This window comes from Cryptotermes secundus, unplaced genomic scaffold, assembly GCF_002891405.2.
Source record: "Cryptotermes secundus unplaced genomic scaffold, Csec_1.0 scaffold558, whole genome shotgun sequence".
Taxonomy (NCBI): domain Eukaryota; kingdom Metazoa; phylum Arthropoda; class Insecta; order Blattodea; family Kalotermitidae; genus Cryptotermes; species Cryptotermes secundus.
In genome coordinates, this window is record NW_019737989.1 from 415,551 (window position 1) to 429,824 (window position 14,274).

Genomic DNA, 14,274 nt, shown 5'->3' on the forward strand with positions numbered 1-14,274 from the left:
TAGCTCAACATGTCACAATATATATATATATATATATGTGTGTGTGTGTGTGTGTGTGAAGAGTTATATCTCTCCCGATAATGAAAGAATACAAATTAAAGAAATTTGAGAATAACATGGTGAGGGGAATATCTGGTCAAAGGGATTAACCTGCGGATATAGAAAAGTAAACAGTGAAAAATTAATAACCTTTATCGCCAACGATTACTATCTGTGTGCTCAGATCGAGGAGGATGAAATGAGAGGAACATGTAGCATGCAGGTAGCAGATAAAAAACACAAATTAAGACTTCAGTTGAGAATCCTAAAACGAGAAGGCCACTCTGAATGGTTGAACGAGATGAGATAATATTAAAATGGTCCTTTAAGATATATGACGTGAGAATCTTGACTGGATTAAGATGGTTGTTATTATGGTCCATTTGCGCACTTTTGTTAACAAGAGCACCGAACCCGCGACTTTATTGCCTGAGTTTGGGAGTGACCGAATCAACTTCGTGTTCAGGCTAATATTGGACCTATTTTACGGCCCGGTTTATAGATGAATCGGTAGAGTATGAATTGCTAGGAGAAACAGGAGTACTCGCAGAAAACTGGCCCCAGTATTACTTTATCTACCACAAATCCCACATGTCCTCCTCAGGTATCGAATTCAGGCCGCAGCGGTAGAAGCCGGGGATTAACTGTCTGAGCTATGGAACGGCAAACTTACGACTTACATAAAAGTTGAGTAATTTCCTGGCCAGCTGAACCACTATTTTCTACTTAGGAAGTGTTTTCCCTTGTAGACTTATACTATTAAAAAAGAAATTTGTAAATGCTGGTCACTTCTATAGAAAACTCCAGATTAAAGATATTCATCTTCAGAGGATAATACACGGCGTATTAATACATTCCGGCTACTGATGCTCTTCGTAAATATTGCATTGTTCTCAAAACAAGAAAAAGTAAAGCCCTTTTCTCAGTATTAACTTCCGTATGAAAAATTTGGCGAACAATTTACAAATGCCTGTACATTTATACAGGAGCTTAGTCTTGTTACAGTCTGCCCAGCCCTGAACAAATTAATGTTCTGACAACGCGTTCTTGAAAAGATTATAAGTGAAAACTGAGTATGAAGTTGTCCTATGAATAAAGACGGGACGTTTTATTCTGATACGCCTCTTCACCATCCAAGACAATTTTTTGAAACAAAGAGGTAGAATTACAGCAATGTTGGATCCGGTAAGTGGTATGAAATAAAGATTTATATCGTAATGATAAATGGATGGAGAAGAAGGTGTGAAGAAAGGAAAGGATCCAGCAAATGAAGGAAAGCGCTCTTGGCATCCAAGCCAAAGGGCTAGCCATATGAAATATAACGCCATTTTTAAACATTATATTCGCTACCCTGCTGCCATGTTATGGTTAAACTTTAAGAATGATTCTCGCGAAATGTAACCCGTTCTGTATTGTCATTAGAGGATGCAAGATCACAAGTGCGATAGAATACGAGAAACTTATACGCCATCCAAAACTAATAAAATTAAATACATTTTTCTTAAATGTTTACACTTTTATGACCTTTATTTTGTGATTGTAGCATTTGAGATTCTCACAGCCTTGGTTAGGAACAGTACTATCTTCTGGGATACAACGCTGTGTAGTTCGTTGAAAGTCAACAGACATTTCGGAGAAACATACCACATTGCCACCTGCTTTCATGCTGGTTTCTCGCGCGGCTTATTGACACTGAAGATGGAGGCGATATATTCCTCCGAAACGTCTGTTGACTTTCAACGCACTACACTTCGCTATTAATTTTATAATTATATGAAGATGATATTGAAATGGAGAATGGATCTTGATGGGTGGGTGTCCAATGGATTCGTCTGACCCAGCACATGGGCCATCCTGACCACAAAAACGAGCAAACGGAATCCTTACAATGTTGAAACTCTTTTGGATAGCCGAGAAGCTAGTAGCTTCTGAAGATCTATGCTTCAAGGCATTGCTTACATTATGTTTCGTAATTTCTTGATTTAATTTTATTAGCGTTTTCAGAGGTAGTCAGATTTATTAATGATGTGATTGCTGTTTGGATGTCAAGTTGCACTAATGAAGTAATGGCCAATCATTGCGATTGCTCATAGCAGTATTTTAACAGTACTCTTATATGTATCTGCGTGATCGAACAGTGAGTTCTGAGAAGAAGACATAAAGCCTAGTTTTGCTTTGCACTCATTTCTAGTCCCACATACGTGCATAATATCCTATTATCATCATTATCATCATGATCATCATCATCATCTACACTGTGCTGGGGAGCCGGGATAGCGCAGTCGGTATAGTGACTGGCTACGGGCTGTATGATCGAGGGGTCAGAGTTCGAGTCCCGATAGGGCCAAGAATTTTTTCTTCTCCAAAGTCGGCCAGACCGGCCTGGGGTCCACCCAACCTCCTATCCAATGGGTACCGGAGACTCTTTCCCTGGGAGTAAAGCGACCTATGCCTGAAACTGACAACTCACATCGAACTAGTGTCGATGTCAAGAAAATGCGGATCTATACATCCACTCGCCGTTCACGGTAGCCGAGAGGTCTAAGACATGCACTGTCTTAATCACTCGCTCGGAAGCCGGGATCGTGGGTTGGAATCCAACTCAGGGCATAGATGGTTGGTGTTTGTGTGTATGTGCGCCTTTTTGTGTTTGGGTACAGGTAGAGGCCTTAGGACGAACTGATCACCCGCCCAAGGAGTCCTACCGAATGTCTAAGATCTAGTAAACCGAAGTGAAACAGAGAGTTTCATGGAGGTAAACCAAGGCCCAGATTTGGGCCGTAGCGCCAAAGGAAAAAATACATCCACTCTCCATACGCCGTCATGGCTTGGGGCTTAATTAGTTAAGTACAGGGACAAATTTACCCTATCTACACTGTGCTGTGTCTGTAATTGGCTTTGTAGCTGTTGATTCTGCATGTGAATAACAAAGAATACAATTAAATTGTTAATAATTATATGATTATTTTTAATTTTATCTCTGCGAGGAACTTATTACTTAAGTACAGATTGTGTATATTTATATTACATTTATAGAACAGAACCTCAAAGCTTCGCGTCGTCGCCATATTTGTAATTGTCGACTTGCGAACATTTCTCACAAAACCAGTACTCTCTATTTATGATTTACATCTATTCCAAATGTCACATGACTAGCTCCAATGCCTCATTTCGACATCAAACACAGAACAATATAAAATCTAAAGGCCGGTATTTTGCTATCTACATTATACAAAGGTATAAACTCGCCAAATTTTGCATATTTATTCAAAAGCTGGTGCCATAAGTAAGTTCAGGGCCTTAAAGTGAACAACGCCAACGTGGCTCTCACCTCATAAATTTGCACGTCAACTATGTTGTTATCACTGATTATAAGAAATTAACTAATAGTGATTTTTGGTGACAACTAATGACATAACGTTCGTATCGAATTTCATTAAAATCGGTGCAGTCGTTCTAAAGATAGACACACAGACATACAAATACACTCACACACTTACGAGTACATTGCACGGGTTCTTATAAACCGACTTCTTTACTTCTGAGGAGGAAAGCAAGAATGTTTATTGCGCAGTTATATAGTTTAATACGTCGGTTATTTCATATTCGCCGGTCACAGTCAGTTTTCATTACATTTAGTTTCTGGAATCGAAAGGCTACGACACTACAAGTCTTGCATAGTATATAGCGTTGTGGCGCCACTTAGTAAGAAGGCTTGTAAGTATCAAATAAATCTCTCACGAATTAAGCCGTATACAATTTTCTAGCGACAGCACAGCAGCGGACATATATCGCTTTATGCATCAAATTGGACATAGTTGTCTACTGTTACCGCCCCCCTTGTTTATCCTTGTACTTATGTACCGGCTTCGGTAGAACTCTTTGACTCCTATCAGGATCGTGTTACGACAATAACTGAGGCAACCGGACACAGCACATTTGAAGTTAGTCCACTGCTCGAAATCAGCAACACAACTTTCACTTTCCACAAACTATTTATTCATAAGCGAAATATTATAACTTCATTTGCAAGCACGGAGTAATACGGCTCTTTACTGTTATCAAATTTTAATGATCCAAAGTGAAGTGCTGATGAATTTAGAGAAATATGAGGAGCGCAGTTCAGTGACGTCTGCCTCCGATCAATTCAAAACGCCAAGTTTCTGAAGACTCCTATCCAGCGGGATCGTCGCTTCATCCCCGAAGAAGGGTTTGAACCGACGGCCTCTTTCCCAGACAACAATTCATTTCCTATTGGCTGATTTTAACTAGCCAAATTCATCATGCAATCAGCGCAAGCCAATCGCATAAGACCCTTGAGAATTAAACAGTTCCCAAGATACAGAACTCGGAACCCCACACGTGAGAGCGGTTATTTTCTTTGGTTTAGGGTCCAGCTACACCCTTCCGAGGACACTTTATGACAGCTACACCTGTCAACAAAACAAAATTAACATCTTCGGCAAATTGCCTCCCGTAGTGACTTTGTCCCCTTCCGGCCACCCAAACTGCATGTAACAAAACAAGGCAGTTGTTTCTGTCCAGATGCGAAAAACAAGTCATAACATGCTAATAAATCGATCTCGCCAATAATCGAGTCACCCTTCCGAAACGACTAAAGAAGACCATAGCGTCCATGAAGAATTGTTAACAGGTTTGGACTGTCACACTACAGAGAAAACAGTGGCGAGCACACACAATTTTATGCGTTAATTCGTATATGATCTAGACACCACCAAAGAAATATGGGGCACCAAAATGGGATGGGAGAGCAAGGAAGAGACAGACGGATTTTATACTCTCAAGTGTATGGGGTGTGGTTGACTGTAAGGAGGTTTTTTGATTGGATGATTGGATTCATTGACACCTTATACGCAACTAGGAACTACAGGCAATTACAGCGCTATCGCTGATCTACGCTTTAGAGTTCACCGTTGCACACGCACTAGGGCTTTTTCTCTTCTCTAGTCGTAACCTGGCAACGGATTTATAAGTTTCACTGTCACTTCAGATCAGATGAAATCCTCTTTGCAGCATCTGATTCCTCTCTTGCCATTTCTTCTCAATCACCTTGTACTACCATTTCCACTACTCAACCATTTCTTGATAACAACTAAATCTATCAAATGAATTCTTCAACTGAACTCTCTGAATGTCTGACGACAACAAACTCAAACATCAAAGCCAAATTGTGACTGACGATCAGTCAGTCAGTAAGTACTGGTGTCGAGCCCAATCTGGGGCTCATGACCAGATATTTACTACTCTTGGTACTTACAGTCTTCTTATTGTGAGGCGCCTTCTCTGACGAGAGGACCGGTTAATTCAAACGACTTTGTCCCTTTATTACCCTCGATACGGGCCACGCAGAAAACACAGCCTCTCTTTTCTTAAGAAATCTTGTTTATTGGTCTATTGCCTAGCAATAGACGTCCTATTATTGCTCTCGTTGGCTCCCGCGGGAATGTTTTTACCAAGTCGTTGTCTAGCAATGGGTCTATACGTCACAATATTATAAAAGTTAATTACTTTCTTCAGTGTTAGCCAGTATGAAACTGATTTTCATTTCGTTGCTTCTGTTACTTTTGTAAAGGAATTTGTCTCGAATCCGGTTTCTACTAGATGCCAGTCGAACATGGAAAGACATTTACAGATCATTCTGAATTGCCACGCCTCATTCATTCTGATATCCATTTGCTTTATTTTCGGTCCATGGTTGTAAAGCTAATCACTCGATAAACACTGCATTACATCTAGCCGGAAATGTTTATGTATATTTCAGTAAACATTTAACGCATTGAAAACTGTTTGAAATACTCGTAGATATTACAAATGCACTGAAATTCACAATTTATTTTGCACAATGGGTCGTTGCCAAAGGCACTCGCATTTAGACGTTTATATAGAAGGAAGAAATATTTTACTGCCGTTAGGGAGGGAAAACTGGAAGATATAGCATCAGTACGGAAATATATACAAGACCATTAACCCAATACCATTATACAAATATACACCATCAGAACTTTGTGCCCTTGTTAATACAGTTATGAATACTGGAATATACGCAATGAACCAGCGAGAACCGGCGCCGGGAATTAAAAATAACTTTATGTAACACGAAGTGTAACAGAAACTAATGAGAAATATCTTGATATTCAAGCAGATAGGAGATACCAACTGATGTGGCAGTATAAATTGCTTGCATAATTCAGAAATAACCGACTGAGATGCTTTCGTAACGGGCAATTTTAGCACAAAATAAGATTCTTAAAAATCTCCATATTTCAAGGTCATTCACGACAAATTTAGTTACGTGTATGTTATGTCTCTATTCTTAATCCATGGGGCATAAATTCTCTTAGTTAAACATTGTGAAGAGTAATACGTATCTCCTGAGTGTGATTCCGTGTAGTCTGGCAGAAGTTACCGACGCTTCAGAAGAAAATACTTCTAGAATACACATGGCTCATGTTCCAGAAGATGTTAATTCTTCGTGATCACGGCCATGAGACTTAAAATCTGAAATGATTTAGTCTGTCTCTCCACATGTTACAAGGCCAGCTGCAAAAAAAAATATATATATATATTTGTTCCTAATAAGCCTAAAGTTTCTGAACCATTGAAATCTGTAAACCTAACTTACACATGTGCCCCAGGAAGTCTGAGGACTGGGCTCTGAAGAGAATATTCTGAATTGAGAGAGGGGTAGTAAAATACGGAAAAATGAACAGAGAAGAGCATCATAAATTGAATCATTCAGAAATATTATTATGATGAAAGAATTGACGTAAATGAAATTAGTGCAATATACAGAACGCAGGGAGAGGTGGCAAATGCGTACAGATCTTCAGTCGCAAAACACGAATTTCCTAAACAACTTCACGACACACGGCGCTCCGAACAAGTTGATGTAGCAGCAACATATTTGGGAGGTGCTCGATAAGATCTCGTTCAGAATAATGGCTATCCTGACTAAGGTTGTTCGTGGATTTCCTCAGTCCTTCCAGACAAAACCCCTGGAAAGTGCCGAAATTAAGCTTTGAAAACTTCATTACAAATCCTTTCCATTTGATCATTTGATCATTCATTTGTCATCTTACAATAGGACGCTGTATAACCCCCATACTGAAGGCCTCGTTTTATAACCAATCAAAAGAAATACAGGATGCAGATGAGCGATTATACTCAAGTACCTATTCATTACCGAAATAGGATGTGAGGTAGTGGATTGGACTCAGGTAGATAAGTATAAATTCCAGTTGAGGGCTGTTCTGAACACAATAATTAATAGTCGGTTTCCATAAAGGACGACGAATTTATATGATATTTGGGAACGGTATGAAGTTTTCAAAATTTCTTTCCCATAGAATTATTTCTTTATATGCATGTTTTTTTTTGGTGTCTCCACCTTATCGTGGTGAGGGGGTTTGAGTATGCCAAGGACCCTGAGAGCTATACCAGCGGTAGCGTAGCTACTGGCAGGGCCTCCCTTGCTGGACAGGTCAAAGGGTAGGCATCAGACGAAGAGAGACACCAAAAACTGATGCCGGAAGCAGCGTCATCAGCAGCGACTTGAAGCACAGAGCAAATGATGCTCGAGATGGTTCAAGTTCGTATAGCAACAGGCGTGACCAGAGTGGTTTGAACGGCTGCTGTACTGCGATGTGGAAAGCAAATGGAAAAACTACCACATTATCACTTTTCCTGGATAGTCTCTTTCCAAAAACAGAAGATCGCATTAAGTGGAGAAACTGTTTTGGAAGAGACTGTGGACCTGTCGTCTGACAGATTACTGATGATGATGATGATGATGCATGTATATCAATGAACATACGATCACAGTGTTCGCGCTGTCTAAAATATAAAATATCTACACCCACTCGAAAACTGGGATCGTGGGTTCGTATCGCACTCAAGGCATGTATGTCTGCCTGTCTGTGTGTATTCTGTGTTTGTGCTAGGAGGCGGCCTTGCGACGGATTGATCCCCCTTTCAAAGAGTCCTACCAACTGTCTAAGATTAAGAAACTGAGGTGAACGAAGCGCTTCACAGGTGCCCTACCATCCAAGTGGGAGCAACAGGAACAGAAGAAACGAAGTTATCAATGATCTTGTGCAGTGTTAAAGCTATTTTAATGTCTATTTGCAAAATATATCAAGTAATCCAATATTAGTTGGCCTAAAACAACAGCTAAGCTAGGGNGTATATCAATGAACATACGATCACAGTGTTCGCGCTGTCTAAAATATAAAATATCTACACCCACTCGAAAACTGGGATCGTGGGTTCGTATCGCACTCAAGGCATGTATGTCTGTCTGTCTGTGTTTATTCTGTGTTTGTGCTAGGAGGCGGCCTTGCGACGGGTTGATCCCCCTTTCAAAGAGTCCTACCAACTGTCTAAGATTAAGAAACTGAGGTGAACGAAGCGCTTCACAGGTGCCCTATGATCCAAGTGGGAGCAACAGGAACAGAAGAAACGAAGTTATCAATGATCTTGTGCAGTGTTAAAGCTATTTTAATGTCTATTTGCAAAATATATCAAGTAATCCAATATTAGTTGGCCTAAAACAACAGCTAAGCTAGGGGAAGAATTTATTCGTTACAGTATTATTATTCTAGATGCGCAGCAGCTGCTAATGTTGTCTGCAGGGAGGTTGACGTATTCGGAGCCAGGAATGTTCTACCCAAACATATTTTAAATACAGTATAACTGTTAGTATTTATATTATTAGTATATTNATAAATAAATAGCGTGGATTGTTTAGAAAAAAGAACATGCTACTTCTGTACAAACAATTTATATCGCATATTTCTGGGATATTTATTAATGAAAGAAACTACGTATTGAAGGTATAATACCTTATAGTGCCAGCATGTCTGCAAACACCTGAGGACCTCGTCATAAATTTTGTCTAACTTCCTCCTTTCTTTAAGGTTGGGGATAGCAATGTTATTTTCCAATGTTGTCTTCTTAAAGTTCGTAATTGTACTGCAACAAGAGAAACAATTAATGTTCTAATCTGCACTGCTTTATTGATAAAATGTTTATTTCAAAGCCCCCGAATTCGTTCCACAAATTTATCTCCGTTGACTTGATTTCCTACGTATGTAAAATTCTGAAAGGTGTTTGTGTTAACACTTTTCGAAGTCTCATGTTTATTGAATCATGACTACAAAAGACAGGACTGAAAAATCCACAATTGATTTTGTATAAAGAATGTTTAAAAGAGCTATTAGAATTTTGATAAACGCTTATCTGAAGACGAAAGGCAATTTAAGACCCAAACAATATTTATATTAAATATATTTCAGACAAGTGACAACATGTAACGCGTGTCTGTTATAGACGTCTGTATTTGATAATGCGAATATTGATGCTTTCTTAGTATCTCACAGGCACGAACAGAACCCCGAACTTTAATCAGTTTTCCCCCGAAATTCGTGTAAAAATAATCATTCAATAAAGCGACACGTTCAATTTGTATGCAAAATATCATACAATATTTTAAATTCTATTTTGAAGAAATTAGCTTTATTTTTAAAAGTTGCGCCCTAGACTTTTACTCGGGAGGTGATCTATTCGAATATTTGATGTATTGCAGAGCCTCTTGATTGAGGGTTTCCATAGTTATCCTCAGTACGTCCCGGCGAATGCTGGTAATGTTCTCTCAAAAAGACATGACCGGCTCCTTTCAGATCCTTATTTACTCAACATCACGATCACCTACTTTTCCAAAACAAAATTACGCAACATCCTGTAGTTGAAACGGAGTTATTAAAGAACCTAATTATCAATGGAATTAATTTTACAGAGGAAATTCTTAGTATTAATTGCTCGTGAATATTTCTACCCTGAAGATGGAGGCGATACGTTCCTCCGAAACGCCAGTTCAAACAAGATCTACACATCCAAGAAAACGGCATTATTCAAGATTCAATTAATCTAATACTTCTACGTTTCATACGAATAAAAATCGGATAACAAAGATTGGCCACAGATCCTGCCATTAAAATGTCTAGTTTTGTATCAACTGTTCTCTCATTCACGGTTAGTGAGTCCCTTGTCATCATGCGGAGGCGCGTCATCAGACTGTGGACAGAAGACGGGTCTCCAGGCAGGCCTACAGGGAACAGCTGCGAATAGACTGTTAAACAGGCAGTCAGAGGACGGTCCCCTTGATTGAAGACAGGGCGGAGGTAACAACCTCTTGCGGCAGAGGCATACTACGGAATATCACAAACATCATCCATACCTTTTGATGGGTTCTTTGGTACGACCTCAGCACCGGAAATGAGCACAAGAGCTAGAGAAAAGACATCACCTCGCAGAACTAAGTGAAGATGGTAGTATAACATTAGAATGTATATTAAATACATGTGTTCTCATGGTGTAAGCTGGATCCATTTTGCTCAGTATGCAGTCGATTTGTGTATTCTAGTGAAAATGATATTAAACTGTTGCGTTCCAAGAAATTCGGATATTTTCTTGGCCATCAGTTCCTCAACGTCTCTGTTCCATGGAATGTCAACCTCTACAAGAGGAAATATACACTTTAAGTTCAGTCATTTTTTGTACAAATTTTACTTACGTATATTTAAATTGAGAATACATGTTCGATATTCTTACTTATGTGTTCATTCATTTCTTTCTTGCAGGCTCTACTAGCCAGACAGACACCCACTTACTTCGCTGCCGGCCCAAGCTGCAGTTATAGACCAAGTTTCTTTGTTCCCAGATAACAAAGGTAGGGACGCAAACTGATTGTCATATTTTCTCCATAAGCCTTTCTTTATATTCTTTTAATAACTTCCATCCTCAAGAAAAGAAAAGGAAAAGGGACTCTCGGTTTTGACGTCGATATTAATTAGACGCCAATGTGCCAGTACCTCTCTAATTATTCCTTACTAATAGAGACCATTAATATCCAGTAATTTTGTTTCAACAGTTAGGTTCGATAACTGCGCCGGGTACAACTTCAAGGGTAGGGGCTACTTTATATTGCTGTATAATACTAAGTTATGACACTGTGTCTGGAGGGGCTTCTATCTTCATCTACAGGGCAGAATTCTTCCTCCGAAGAGGTGATTGGTAACCACGTACCAGACTATACTGTATAATTAACCAGAAGATAATAATATGTCTTCATTGCGGAAACAACCTCAAATTTTGTACATGCTACTTCGGACTAATGGTGTTGCAAACCATATCGGACCTTAGCCTGAAGAATGCAGAAAGTTCTAACATGAGGCTTTATAGCTGTTACACTTTAATTGACGTCTAAATAACGTTTAAATAAAACCAGTTGTAACCTATGTAGAATTTGTTTTTCTTCCAAGCTGATTTCTTGCTTTGCTTATTCTTAGGCACTTAAGGAGACATATTTCTTCAAAACGTCGTTGACTTTTAATGAACTACACGGGGTTGCATTCCAGAAATGTAACTCTTCAATTGTAACCCACTCACGGAGCTGGGCCCTTCTTTAGAAGCCGCCAATTCTGCAGCTACTCAAGAAGTTCCCAGCATTTTATGGAAACCGAAGGTTCATTTCCGTGTTCACAAGAGCCCTCCACTAGTCATATCCTGAACCAGATCAATCTAATCCATATTAGCCCAGCCTATTCCTCTAAGATCCATTTTAATATTGTCCATCCACCTACGCCTTAATCTTCCCATTGGTCTCTTTCCATCTGGCTTTCCCACCGATATCTTATATTCATTCCTCTTCTACCCTATTCCTGCTACATGCCCTGCTATCTCATCCTTCTCTACTTGATCATTCTATTATACTTGGAGAAGAGTACAAGTTATGAACTTCAATTGTAACCTAGTTTAAAATTTATGACTCTAGAACCTATGATTAAACAGAGATCTATAGCAACTGTAGAGTAATTTCCTCTTAATATCGGACCTCTGAAGATGGATTCAAAGTGCTGAAACCTGTTAAGTAATGTAAATATTAAATTATTTATATTAAACTTTTAAGGCTGGATGGTTTTTTGTTCCAGATTAAATCTAGAAAATTTATTATATAGAGTGCAGTCATTTTTAGCCTGCTTCCTTATTTCGAAAAAGTAGAAAGGGATTTATAAGATCATCCTGGCTTTCTGTCCATCTGTCTGTTTAACCTCCCTCTAATTCTTTTTGGCTTACGAGAGAGACTTATGAGACTTGTGAGATCATCTTACTGTCTGCGTATCCCCTCCTAATTTTGATTAGGAGGTTTAAGAGATTAACTTCTCTGTGTATCTGTGTCTCCCCTAAATAGTTTATTTTTCTGTGCGGCCCATTTCCAAAGGATATAGCAAGCGAGTAGTTCTTCCTATAACTTCTTGTGGTTAATTTGATTTTAGGAACCGTTATGTCACTGTGCTACTGAATGAAGGGCATACACAAAAAATAGAAAAGGACATTGTAAGAAATGAAGTATAAACCATTATCCTCGGAACTTGAAGATGATAAATGGTCAGATTCACGCCCCTTGGGGAAAAAGTCCCCGGTTACTATTGGATAAGAAGCTGGGTGAACCCCAGGGTCAGTCTGAACGCTGTGGAGAAAAGAAAAATTTCTTAACCCTGCCGTGAATTGAACCCAGGATTTCCAGCCCGTAGCCAATCTCTCTATTGACTGAGATACCATAATTATATTTAAATAATTATATTCTGAATTTATTTCTCATCAGTACAGTTTCTACTTTTGTTTCCTGACAGCCATCGAACCTAAAACACATATCCTATTTAAAATTAAAGTATAGGATATTCTCATCGGAAAAATAGGGGTCACCTTCTATTTCGGTTCTTCTTATATTCGGGCTTATGCAGTAATTGTGCCGAATGACAGAGGGTGAATGGCGGATCTACGTCAAATTGAAGCGGAAGAGCTGACAACGTCGGGAACATGTAGCTCTGTTTCTTCCAAGCAGACAAACTGTTATTAACCGAACAAGTTATTCGCATCTTAACAATTAGAACTTAGCAGAGTGCCACGGGTAATTCATGCTATGCAGAGGGACCACAGAGAAGGGAGTGAATTGTGACCACAGAGTCGGTAACAGAGCACTCAAGTGTCGGTGGTAAAAGTGGTTGCCTTCACTGAACCCAGGCGACGTGCTCGGAATGTGACACTCCATCCTACGAACCAGGATTGCGTACTGTGTAACTACCTTCAGGATGCGCACCATCTATCGAGTCCAGCCAAGGAGGGGTCACATCAACTCCACCGCAGCAGGATGTATGCACTTGAAAACGTTCCCAGTGACAGATACGAATTACATCCAAGCAATCAATTGTAGTCTATAGTTCTGCCATTATTTAATTCGTACTTATTCGAACAGTTGATTCTTAGACAATAATGTCCAGGGCGGGAGTTCACTAAGCAATTGCTCCATTATTATTGACGTGAATGTCACCTTCTCGGTGTCTGTCCATTTATTGGCCATCACTCGTGCAGAGTTTCAGTAGGGAAATGTTTTTTATAAAAATTGGCTGAAATATCTATAGAGGATGACATCAAGGCCCAAATTGGGACTGTAGCGCCAAAGGAAAGAAAAAAGTAAATTTGTCTCTTTGCTTAATTAATTAAACACAGCACCATGAAGACGTGTTGTGGGAGTGATAGCATAACTCCACTGTTACTGGTCTTGGAAACAGTGATGTTGCAAGGTCAGGTTCAGGTCCGGGTAGCTTTACACTCGCGGAAAGAGCCCCGGTACTCATTTGATAGGAGGCTTGGTGAGCCCCAGGGTAGGTTTCGACGCTCTGCAGTAGAGATTTTTTTTCTCTCTGCTGTAATCAAAAGTGACTAAATGTATGAGTTCATAAATGTGAATATACATATATACATCTGCAGTGCCTGTAGTCTGAATGGCAACATTGGAAAACATGCACTGTAGTTTAATTCCACTGATTCCTTTGATGCTCCGATAGAAAGGAGTCGCCTGATTTATGAAGTTATGGCTGTCATGATGTTTGTTTTTAAAATTAGCGTTACATTTTTTATCTTTTACCATTTACATGTGCGGGTCAGAAACATGTCAATCAAGTTACTATAAATCCATTTAATGGTTATAATCCCCATTCATCATAGTAATGTTATGTGACCCTATATTTCAACCTGTTAGCGATGCTGTGAAACATTGCATCTCTGTCATTACAGCTGACCTCTGTCTGTGGAGACGGTAGATGATTGATGTACATACGTGCCCATTAGGTATGATGAAGTTTGATTCCATAATAA

General features: G+C 39.4%; 1 protein-coding gene and 1 long non-coding RNA gene across 3 annotated transcripts in view; one reads left to right on the top strand and one right to left on the bottom strand.

Annotated features, from left to right (window-relative positions):
* Nucleotides 1-14,274, top strand: part of LOC111870640 (carboxypeptidase N subunit 2) — a 364,124-nt gene that overhangs the window by 302,113 nt on the left and 47,737 nt on the right. Inside the window, exon 4 of the mRNA XM_023863101.2 lies at nt 10,698-10,786. The gene's annotated coding sequence lies outside the window, so the exon portion shown is untranslated. The remainder of the gene's footprint in view (nt 1-10,697; nt 10,787-14,274) is intronic.
* LOC111870641 overlaps nt 1-14,274 on the bottom strand; it is a 34,374-nt gene that overhangs the window by 10,946 nt on the left and 9,154 nt on the right. The window contains exons 2-3 of one of the 2 annotated variants that reach the window (XR_004513689.1): nt 8,901-9,030; nt 5,794-6,600 (exon numbers count right to left, since the gene is read on the bottom strand). This is a non-coding gene — a long non-coding RNA (uncharacterized LOC111870641). Of the gene's footprint in view, nt 1-5,793; nt 6,601-8,900; nt 9,031-14,274 lie in introns of those variants that run through there. The other variant, XR_002843889.2, reaches the window with a different exon arrangement.